The sequence below is a fragment of the Anolis sagrei genome, chromosome 2, assembly GCF_037176765.1.
Source record: "Anolis sagrei isolate rAnoSag1 chromosome 2, rAnoSag1.mat, whole genome shotgun sequence".
In the NCBI taxonomy this organism is placed as follows: Eukaryota; Metazoa; Chordata; class Lepidosauria; order Squamata; family Dactyloidae; genus Anolis; species Anolis sagrei.
This window is the reverse complement of record NC_090022.1, coordinates 237,687,930-237,700,270: the sequence shown is the minus strand read 5'-3', so window position 1 is coordinate 237,700,270 and position 12,341 is coordinate 237,687,930. Positions and strand designations below refer to the sequence as shown.

The window sequence follows — 12,341 nt, the reverse complement described above, 5'->3', positions numbered from 1 at the left end:
GCCAGTGTCAGAACATGCAACAAGCAACAACCACCAGCAATATAACACTTGGGTGATAATCATTAAGCCGAGGGCATAACAATCTCATCAGACTTGCCGCTGGAATCACCCTTCATTGTGGCAAATCTGGTGGTGCCCGGCAGGGGAACCCATCACTCCACAGCCTGCATTGCCCACCTTCTCACCTACCTCATTCCATGGGAGGAAGCATCCAATGCCTGGCTCCCCCCCTCCCACTTGATGACTCCTATTGAACACAGGAAGCTTCCCATGTTGCCACTGCAGCAGAATTCTCCAGTTCCTTAACAGTTAGGACTGAGCCCCGTTAGAAGTAGTTTTATGTCGTGAGATGGAAGCCAGTGGGCTCCATCATAAAACTATTGAGGAATTGGCACATGCTGCCAAAAACTATCCCATGTGATGAGGTGTAATGGGGATGATAAGAGTGGATGTCCAGTGGTGTCAAACTGAGTAACTGATTGGCCATGCACACTCTTTCCCACCATCTGGCTGGCTCGGTACCACTCAGTGAATATTCTCGCAGTGATTCACTCTGGATCAGCTCTGCCATAAGCAGCCAGTGTAGAGAGGCCCTTAATCCCCAAAACAACCCTGTAGGTCAGAATGACAGTGACTTCCTCAGAGTCACACAATGGATTTCATAACCCAGTAAATTCTGTACAATCTATATCATTAGGCATAAAATTCGTTCCTGCCATTTCAACCGTTTTTCATGTCTTCCGTTTCTTTGGAAGCACAAAATGGGAATTCCCCTTCACACATGAAAATCTGCTTGATGCAAAAGCCTGCTTTCATGTGCATCTGAACTTGCCTCCTTGCCTTGGAAAGAGAGTGCATGAGTGGTGGGGAGTGCAGGCAGGTAGGCCCGGTGCTCAGTTACAGGCATGCTCCGGGCCTGCCTGCACGCCTTGCAACACACGCACTGTCAAGTGTGGCGGGGCATGTGTGGCGGGGCATGTAAACAGGCAGGCCTGGAGCGTGCCTGCAGCTGAGCACCTCTGACTCTAGAGAACCTCTTACTCTTTCCAAGCAAAGTGCATTTGTGGCAGAGAGTGCAGGCAGGCCCAGAAAGTGTGCACTCCTGCCAGTGCCTACAACCAACACCTCTTACTCTAGAGTAGAAACAGCAGGTCCCAGGTAAAAAGAACACATGCCGGGAAGGGGAGCTAGTGGGGAGCCCCCCCCCCCCCACAATGGTCCCATTTCAGGGCCTAAAAGAATAGAACTGAAAACAACCCTCTCAATTTTGGGAGGCTTACACGAAATGGATCGGGAGGCCCAACGAAAGCTGGGCCATGAAATGAGACAATGTTTCCCCTGAATTATTAACACTTTTATTTATATCCCACTGTTCTCCCCATGGGGACTCAAGGTAGCTAACGGTTCCAGTCCGGCTTACTATCCAAATGTATCTCTCCTTATGAACCATCTAGGACTTTAAGATCATCTGGGGAGGCCCTGCTCTCGATCCCACCTTCCTCGCAGATGTGTTTGGTGGGGACGAGAGACAGGGCCTTCTCGGCTATGGAACGCCCTCCTCAGGGATATAAGATCGGTTCCCTCCCTTCTAAGATTCCACCAAACGGTTAAGACCTGGCTCTTTGAGCAAGTTTTACTACTGGGGCATAATTAGACGTAAATGAATATATGGAATGACTGATGATGCAACTGGACAACAATTTTAGTAAGGAGACGCCGAGGATCTTTTTTTTTACAGATATATTTGCTTTTTATATTACATTTTAAATGTTGGATTGTTTTTATAATTGTTTTAACTGTATTTTGATATTTGCTATGGCATTGAATTGCTGCCAACTGTGAACCGCCTTGAGTCGCCTCTGGCTGAGAAATGCAGCGAATAAATAAATAAAAAATAAAAAATCCACACTAGAGAAGTTAAAAAGACCAATACAAAGCTTAAAAAACAATCAAATAGTAACTGTGTGGGGGGAAAACCCAGAATTAAAATACAGGAAATGCACTAAAATGGCCTTCAAAGCCACTCCACTCTAGCTCCACCCAATCAGCTGAGGGCAAATAGCCATTTTATGTCTTTTAAAGTAATTGTTCATTAATATATATACAAACAATACCCAAAGGGGCAAATAACACATGAGCCAGGAAACAACATCTGGTACATTAATAAGAAATGGTTATTAGGAAATCTACTTTAGGGTGCGGTAGAAACTCCTAAGCAAGATTTGAATGTTAAGGAGCTGGCTTTAACATTAAGTTATTCAGTGTCCTTTCCTATTTTCCCCTTTGTAGTTTTAAATCTGTAAGCAGGGCGATCAATGTTCTCTGCATTTTCAGCCTTTTTCTTCCACTTCCATCACACTGGCTCCTAGCTAATTTCATATCCATTCCAATTGCTTATTACAGCACAGAGATATTAATGTCCTGTACACGTCTAAGATCACAGCAGTAAACAAGCCTAAAGAACCCAGTCACCATTTCTGAATAAGGGTATTATCCGGATTTGGGGGAGAGGGGTTCTGCTCATTCTCTCTGACTCATATGAATGCAGATATTTTTCAATGTACAAAGAAGAACACTGGGCTGGGTGAAAATGCATCAGTTCAGCTTTTAATTTTAAGCATGACATTTCCTGTCTCATGTTCTATTTGAGTAACTTCCTTGTTCAGTTTTCTAAAACTGCCAGAGCTGTATGATCCCAAATCTGAAATATGGGGTCTTTAGTTTATACTTGTTTGCCACAGGCACAGAGGAACATTGCCCCCATTGTAGGTGCCACTTTTGTTTGTTCAAAGCAACTTCCAAAGGACCAAGGTGGGGGGAGATGGGATGGGTATGACAGTGACACTGCTATTTTGGTTGCAAATTAACACATTTACTATGGCCCAAGACTTTATGGATTAAACTAAATTTTGCTACATATGCAAAGTATTTCCTAGGGCTACAGGTATAGCTAGCAATACTTGGTAGGAGCATGCATCTCAGGGTGTACCTACACTGCACAATTAATGCGGTTTGATGCCACTCTGACTGCTATGGCTCAATGCTATGGAATTGTATCAGCTGTAGTTTGATACAATCTGCAGCCTCCTCTGCTTGAGTTATGATGCTTCACCAAGCTACAAGGGCCGCAGTGGTGCAACGGGTTAAACCCTTGTGCTGTCGAACTGCTGATTTGAAGGTTGGAGGTTTGAATCCGTGAGATGGGGTGAGCTCCCATCTGCCAGCTCCAGCTCCTGCCAATCTAGCAGTTTGAAAACATGCAAACGTGGGTAGATAAATAGTTACTACTTCAGTGGGAAGAGACACTCCAAGCAATCTTGCTGGCCACACAACAAGGAGGTGACAATGCAGGCTCCTCAGCTTGAAAATGAAGAAAAACACCTCCCCTGAGCCAGAGATGAACACTGCCCTAAGAAGCCTGAAATGAAAGGAGAAGCCTCTGCCTTTCTTTGTGTGTCTCATTATATATTATTGTAAATGTTTGCCTATGTATGTAAATACTGTAATCCGCTCTGAGTCCCCTTGGGGAGAAGGGCGGAATATAAATAGAGTATTATTATTATTACAAGTCCCAGGATTCCATAGCACTGAACCATAACAATTAAAGAGGTGTAAACTGCAAAATTATTACAACATAGATGCACCCTTAGACCACTGACTTCATACAAACAGCTGTTGTAACCATGCCTGTCCCAATTTATGGGTAAAGGCAGGATATAAAGTTAATTTCAATAACAGTTTTTAGATCATTACATAGTAATACAAGTGCTACAAATACATATATTTTATATAAATCCATACCCTGTAATATGAGTATTTAACATAGTGTCTTCCAAAACTGAATTTCTTAGTTATCTACTGCTCCATTTTGCCATGTCCTCTATCAAAAGGTACAAAACAGTTTATATGCTCTTTAGGATAGAGGATATCTCTTTTTAGTAAACATTACATTGTGAAATGCTATATAAACCAACTGGATGTATATTTACACGACCAAAATAAATGGCCACAAATATCTAAAACAATTTCCATTCCTTACATGTTCAATCCTCAATATTAAACAAGATGTAATAGTAAAAAATAATCCATACTCAAACCAAACTACCCTTGCCAACAACCTCTATCATCTCAAGGCATCATGGCTAACCCTACACTGGCAGGAAAATGGTAAATGCTGTAATCTAACACACCTAGAGGGATGTATTTGGCAGCAGGATGAAAAAGGTTTCTCTAAATGAATGCTAAAATCTGAAGTTTATATAATAAGCCCTAAGGCACAGTTTGCAAAGGGAGAACTGTCTTACTTTTAAATATGAGCACGACCTTTTGTGGATGACAGTCCACTTTGCATGCCTTCCTTTCATCAAAAGATAGCCACAGGATGGGGTTATATAAAATACTATTTTAAAAAAACATAACACAAAAGAGCAAAATAGTATAGCTAACAGCAATGTGAAACATCATTAATACACAGTTAATGATAAAATAGGTTGGGCTTCACCTGCCACTTAGCAAATTTTAGCAAAGTTAGTTGATCCAGAAGTCTTCCATGGTTGCTGTACTGAATGCAAACACAAAGTCCAGGAATATAGGTAGACATGCACACCTTGTAACTCTCTTGCACCTAATCATCAATTTAGTCAGTCGGAATGAAGCAAGCCCAAAAAACCCAGCATCACCAAAGAACTGAATAACTTAGCCTGCTCAAGGGATATGCTGCAACTAATTTTAAAAAGTCATTCGAGGCCAATGAGACTTGGCTTAAGATGGGCATGAGATCCACCTCTCTAAAACAGCAGTCCGTTAGGATGAATATACTACAATGTTGGCTTCCCCAATTCAGCACATCTGGAGGGCATCAGATTGCTTATGAATGTTATGCAACCAAAGAAAATAGTTGCATGCTAACACAATATTTAACTATGGTTTGGCATTAAGTAAATTAGTCTTGAGGTTGTCAGTTTCCATCTCACTCACCAGAGTTGCAAAGAGGAGGTCGGCTCTTTTCCATCTATTTTTAACTTACTGCAGTTCAGCTATGCACTCGAACCGAGACAAATTTAACTATTTATGATTTATTGAAACAATCCAAGTTCAAACCATGGCTTATGAATTTCTGGAGTTGCAATAAATTAAGAGTTAAGTCAAGCCACTGGTTAATATTTTCATACAATTAAGATTTCAATGCACCATGAAACCATCATCTGAGAACAGAAGGAAAATATTCTAATCATCTTCTAATGAATATGCCACAGCTTCTCTCATATAATGCTAAACCATTATTAATATAATGCCTGGGACCTTTCCACACTACACAATTAAAGTACTATAAATCTACTTTATATTCATATACTCCAAGGTAACATATTCCACTGCCAAACAGCCCTTACCATCTAAAGTTCTTCCTAATATTTTGATAAGATGTGTCGAACTTGACTGAGGATGCATGTATACTATAGAATGGATGTAGTTTGATGCTTTGATTGTCATGATGTAATGCTATGGAGACATGGGAATTTGGTGAGTCACCAGCACTTCGGGGCAGGAAAGGCTAAAGATGCTGTAAAATGACAACTTCCATGATCCCATAGCAGTGAAGTGTAGCAGTCAAAGTGGTGTCACATTGCATTTGTTCTAGATCAGTGGTTCTCAACCTGTGGGTCCCCAGATGTTTAGTCTTCAACTCCCAGAAATCCTAACAACTGATAAACTGGCTGGGATTTCTGGGAGTTGTAGGCCGAAACATCTGGGGGCTCACAGGTTGAGAACCACTGCTGTAGATGCACCTCTAGTCTTTGGAGGAGCAAACAAGTTGACTCCATTTTTGATATTACATCCTCTCAAATATTTAAACATGGCCATTCAGAAATGGAAGTGTTTCCTTTCCCTGTACTTAGCTGAAGTAAAATAAAAGTTAGCATCAACTAAACACTAAATATGGAATTTAGTAGCCCAAGGATGCACTTAACGTCACAATGCTAAAAGCCTTCATGTACAAATGAACAGAACGTTCATTTTACCAATATGTAGGTAGCATAGACTTTGCCTCCATGTATTCACTACATCTCCCAATGTTCTGAAAACTGGGGACATCCATATTGCAGCAATTTCAGATGACAAGATGCAGTAATTCCCAACCTGGTAGTACAGATGGGGGCACCAAATTCCTCTTGTATGAACAAGGAAGGAAAACAGTAACTGGAATGAGAGCACTGAGTCTCCACACTCACATCATCCACCATATGCGTAAACATGCTCACTCAAGCTCAGCAGCCAGATGAATGCAAAAGAGCCAAAGTGGGCAAGTATGGAAAGTCCATGGACTGTGTCCATCCCAATTTTCATCATGGGGTGATCAAGGGACTTCGTGGTCACTTCTACTTCTGATATTGAGGTTATTTTAGGACTCCAAAAGTCAGTCCCACCAAAATAGCCATGAAATGGAACATCTAAGGCAATTCTCCATATTTTTGACCAAAAGCATTTCCTCAATGAGGGAGCCTAGAGAGGCGGCCACACACCACATACACACAAGAGTTTTCACTTGGCATTAAGAAAAGGTCTACAGAATATATGTTGCAAAGCACATACCTCTGAAGTCTTTTGACATAGCTGCTCCTTGGCTTTTGATCAGCAGCAATGGCAAGTGTGTCAGGAGTGAATCAAGACCTGAAAAATAATGAGGAAACAGGAGGTGGAAGGATGTTTATTAAATTTAAAAAAGAAAGCACATCTAAGAGCGTTTCTATTTTAAATCACAAGATTTTTTTTAAATGCACTTTCAGCCTCCCACACTACACCGTAATTAGGAATTTCTTAATCCTCATCATGAGTGTGTTTTAAAATAAATATTTTCCCTTTTTATTAATGGTGCTAAAAGCTACAGATGTACTACAATGAATAGCCCTATTTGAAAACATGCCAGGTGCAGCCCTAAACATTCTACTGAAGCTTGCTTGCATTTTGAAAATAGCGACTGAACACCATTTCTTACACTCATTGTTACCAAATGGACAAACACAGATGGAAGTGGTCTGGTGCTTACCTAGTTAAAATGGCTTTTATAAAGACTGGTGCCATTTCAACTCCAAGGCAGCTGTTTTTGTGAATCAGAAGAGAGTTTCAAAGTACAGTGTGCACATGTGTGCAGAGGAGGGGGGCACATGCCCGTCTCTGGTTTTACTGAAGGAGAATTGCTCAGATTACTTGAGAAATATTCCAGCTATGCATGTATATGTGCCCATTCCAGACTCTTTTTAACTTAAGGCTTCTGCCATACATTTTCCATGAACTCATGCTCTTTCACCATCCTGAGAAATCAGCAAGTGAAGCTTAATGCACATGCCACTTAAATCTGTACTTTACTAGCGAGCAACCTCCTCCCCTCCCTTCCTTCCTTGTAATTTTACTCATTTTATACAATACAGTTAAGCTTTACAATGGAACATATATAGAGCAGTGAGGACCAACAAATTTCTGTGTTTCATTCAATAGCTTTTTAATGAAACTGCTTCAATGATGGAGATTTAGAATGTTTCTTTCTCAAAGTGTTTGGAGTTAAGCAGAGTACAAACCAGTGTCCCCACAATAAATTTGATTTACTATCAACTGTTGTTTGTGTGGGAGTCTTCGCAGTAGAATTTTAAAATCAGTGGTTTATTTCTATTGAGTTCAGCACAGGTTTAACTGATTAAACAGAAGTTCTCATTGTTTTCCCAAAGAAATAACAAAGTGATATAAGGCCAGTTATACTGGTTGCTGCTGCTGTATATCGATTCTGAACTATGACCACCAATCATCGTTTTTCTTGGCCAAATTTATTCAGATGAGATTTCCTATTTGCTTGACTTGCCCAGGGTCATAGAGTGGTCTCCATGACTGAGAAGTGGTTTGAACCCTGGACTTTCAACATCCCAATCCAACACTCAAATAGCTATACCATGCTGGCAATCATCTTGATAGCATGGCCTTTGCATAAATTAAACTTTTAGTTTTGTTTTTCACAGACCTTGGAAAAAATCTCTTCATCTCACAGAATCACTGAGAAATAATAATATTAACTAATTATTAACCGCTTTAATGGAGGAGGGTATGTTATTGTTTTTATTGTTTTAATGGAGGAGGGTATGATGTTGTTTTTACTGTTGAATTGTACAGTATTGAATTGTACGGGAGTTGTAAGCCTCCTTGAGTCTCCTGAAGGGGAGAAATGGTGGAGTATAAATGAATTAAGTAAGTAAATAAATAAATGCAGTATTTTTGGAGGGGTTCTGGAAGTTGCAGTCCAAAAAAGTAACTTTTCCAAGCTCTGGTATCTCCAATTTAAGAGTCATCCAATAACTTCAAACTCTCACTATCCAACAAGTATATTCTGAAGATAAGACTTACTGGTGATACAAAAACTGGTTTACTTGCAGTTGACAACACACACATATCAAATACTACTAGTCTAACAACTAGTAGAGTATATTGGTTTGACAACAAACTTAGATTTAATAATAAATTGATAATTGTGCATGTGTGTTTTATTCTGTCTTGGGAACATTCTCTTCTTTTTCCAATAGATATGATTTGTAAATTCTAAACAGATCATGATATGCAGTGTTGGGGTTCAGTCTGATCCTGATCTATGTGAACAGGATTCTCTGATAGTTTTTCAAACTGAGCAAGCTCTCCCTGACTCTGACAGTGTGGAATGTGTTGTTGATGCAGAGGTCAGTGGGAATGAAAACAAAACCCAACAGTTAGAAGAGAATGTTTTGGAAGTTAGCCGTGATATCTCCCCACCTGGGCTTGATAATGAGGTCCGAAGAGAACAGATAGTGAGAGATAGATTTGTTTCCCAGTCTGTACGAAGGTCACAGCGTCTTCAGCAGAAAGAGTCCCAAACAGAAAAGTCAAGGGGCGTTTCTAAGAATAGCTTCTTTGGTTTAAGAGCATCCCTGCCGGGTGCTTCTTTAGGTCAAGCAACGTTCGGGACTGTGGCTGGTCTTGGCAGAATTCCTGTGTTCCATGGCCAGTAATCCCAGAGGCTTGTAGTTTCCAAGTTCATGGTTAGTAAAAGGCTAACAGACTCCTGGTTATTGTTTTGTGGCTTTTGAAGTTTTGCTCAAGTTCAGAGATCCTATTGACTACTGTGTTTTTCTGTGGCTTTTTTACTCTGCATTTACCTTTCTTTTGTAACCAATTTTTCATCAATAAACAAGGATTGCTTTTCCTACAGTCCAGAGTGGTGGATTTAATCTTATGGTCTTGTTTCTTGAACTGGGATGCAACATGCAGGACGCCTTCACTTCTTTGATATTTGTGAATTAAAAAGTGCCACAACATAGTCACAGTTATTATGAGCAGGGCTTAAAGAAGATATACTAAAACCATTGGGGACAGGTCCATTAAGACAACTTAATTCCTATTAATTTCAATGAACTCTCTCTAAATAAGAACATATCTGGACACACGTCATTTAACCTGGGAATAGTCAGTGGAAAATTACATGGATAAAAACAAATCTAACCAAATCACATGTATGATGTGTACATGAGACATGAATCATAGAACTGAAATAGACCACAAGGACTATCCAGTCCAACACCCTGGATTACCTACATCTATGCCCTTATAGTCAACAGGGTTCTTCTAGCTAAAGTTTTTAATGAAGTAAAGGAACATATATTTCAACTGTGATATCCACTTTCCTCTCCTCCACATCCCCTCTCTATTCATGTCCAAATTATATAGGGGCCTTGGCTTTTGCATGGAGGCTATCCATGTAGTAGATAGAATTTGGATCAAGGGAAACCATGAGAAGGAGAAAAAAAATGCTTCTTCAGTCCCAATTTCTGGACATCATTTATCTTGAGTTGAAAGGGCTACTGGCCAAGACTCTAGTCCCAAATAGGCAAGACTTACTGAGTTGAACTCTCAATAATACAATTCTCTCCCTTGAGGCATTGCATGCCTTTTTAAAAAATCTGAAACACATTTTATATCACACACCTATCTCATAAGCAGACCTTATCTAAAAAGACAAAAAATGCAATGACTCTAGTATAGAATTTGGAATTCAGATAGTACTCTGAGTCAGTAACTACACTGCGTACATAGAAGTCCAACTTGCATGTGCAATTGTCATATAAGAAATAACTTTTTTTCAGGGACAGGTGTAAAGGCACAAAGAGATGCATAGGTTTACTCTTTCTGAAGTTGATAAGGAGAATTTACATGAATACTGCCAATGGACAGAGCAAAGGACACCAGTGCCCTAGTTGGGGGACAGGATTATGTGAAGTACTATAAGTATGGTATCAACTGATAAGTTTGACAATGCCCAAACAGGATTCAAGAGCAATTCTATCAAAAGCTATGCCTATGAAGCAACCTCTTTTTTCTCTTCCTTCTAACATTTTATTGTAGTTGCATTTCCACTACCAACAGTTAACCAAGACTAGGTTGACCACACACCATTTTTCCAGTAATCTTTCTTGACTGTGGGTTAAGAAATGGGAAGGAAGCTGTTGTAATGTAACAGGCAACGGATGATGATGCTTTATCCTGGGTGTTTGTTAAGATTACAAAGTACAAGACATTTATACAACAGATTGCTAATCCTGTATACACTATAGTGATCTTTGTTTCCAGCTTCCAATTAAAACTTCCTTTCTATTGAGGTGTCAGGCCCCACAGGGCCCATACTCCATTAGACCCTGGTGTTTCAGGAAGACCCAGGTCTAATGGGGCATCTAAATAATTTGTGGCAAAGCAGGGTTTGCCTACTTTGTCATGATTTATTCTTCTTTTACTGCAAGCATTGTTTATGCCTCTGGTAAAAGCACAAAAGTTCTCACATTTTGGACCCTGTCTGGATGGGCCCTATGTCCTTTTGACATTTGGATGCAAAATAAAATATCAGCAGTGAGTTTACTGATAAGTCAAACTACAGTGGGAAAAACACAATTGTTTTATAAAAGAACACAGCTCCAGATATGCAGGACAGGTTGGTCTTTCAGGTATCCATGGGGTGGGATTTCATAGGACTATAACAGGAGAAAGACCCATTTTACTATGAGATAAACACAACCCTGCTTGGGCTAATGGCTGTTGAGCCTTAAAATAAAATAAAAATGATTTGTTTATTGCTCAATATCTCCTGTTATTGTTGCCATATAAAACAGCATACAGCAGTACTCCCAAGGTGAGATTCGGGTACTAAAAGAAGGGAATTTTTTCAAGAACTAGTAGAAAGCCTGTGTTTGAAAACTGGTACAAGATAGCTAATGTAGTTTAAGACATATAATTGCCTATTCAAGAAAATGTACATTTTCCTTCCACAGTGTTCTTTTTAATGCCCCAGAATTTGGCAGGACTTGTAATTATGGTAAACTTAAATGTGTGTATGGGAATCTTATACCTTGCCCCCAAAAGAAAACACTGTTTTTCTCATCAGTTCTTCCTTGACCTTCTCATGATGGTAGTTTCTCTTCACCTTTACTATAAATGTTCACATAAACCATTGTGTTCATTTATACAAGCCTTTATTGGTATATTCATTCAAACTGACTCTTACTAATGAAACGCTATCAGGAGGCTTTCCCAACAAGATTTCTTCTATTGCCTTCATCTAAGATTGATTAACTGACATGGCTTAATGCTATGAAATTACAAAAGCTGCATTTTTACAAGACCTTTAGCCTTCTCTGCCAAAAAACTGCATTAATCCTACAGTGTAGATGCACCTTGAGTCCAGCACTCAAATACTACACAACTTTGACTATATATCTTAGAAATATTTAAAAGAGGTTTTATCCTAATTGGAATGCATACTCTCTGGCCAGGAATCTACCTCTAAACCAGATCACAGAGTTATGTCTGTGTGTGAGTTACTTAGCAGTGTGATGAAGCAAACTTTGAACATGTTCAAAGGGTACCTGCCTTCCTTTACTAGACAGAAGTATTAAAAGCAGAAATGTTGTATCAGCAAAGACACTGAGATGCAAATGAGTTCAGAAAGAACGAACAGTGAATCTACCATAAATCCACAAGACATATATAACAAGGTGCTCTCCTCTTTGCCTTGGATCTTGTATCTTAGTAGGGGAGACAATAATAATCTGTAATTACAGTAATACTAGATTGTGTTTGTGAAACACTTAAAAACACTTGGCTATTATATCAATGTTAACAGCAATACTAGTATAAGCCTTACTTTGCTAAATGATGAATTAATTTCTCGCAGAATCTAATGGGTAGACATATATAGTGCTTTCAAGAGTTCAAAAGTCTTACCATGCACTATCTAGTTGTATTTTAATTGTATTATTATGTTATTGTTAGCATTTTTATTT

The 12,341-nt window shown here is 39.4% G+C and overlaps 1 protein-coding gene across 2 annotated transcripts in view; it reads right to left on the bottom strand.

Annotated features, from left to right (window-relative positions):
- MARCHF3 (membrane associated ring-CH-type finger 3) overlaps window positions 1-12,341 on the bottom strand; it is a 166,363-nt gene that overhangs the window by 135,395 nt on the left and 18,627 nt on the right. The window contains exon 2 of one of the 2 annotated variants that reach the window (XM_060761991.2): window positions 6,592-6,669. The exons of the other annotated variant lie outside the window; for it this stretch is intronic. The gene's annotated coding sequence lies outside the window, so the exon portion shown is untranslated. The remainder of the gene's footprint in view (window positions 1-6,591; window positions 6,670-12,341) is intronic. 2 annotated transcript variants of the gene reach the window in all.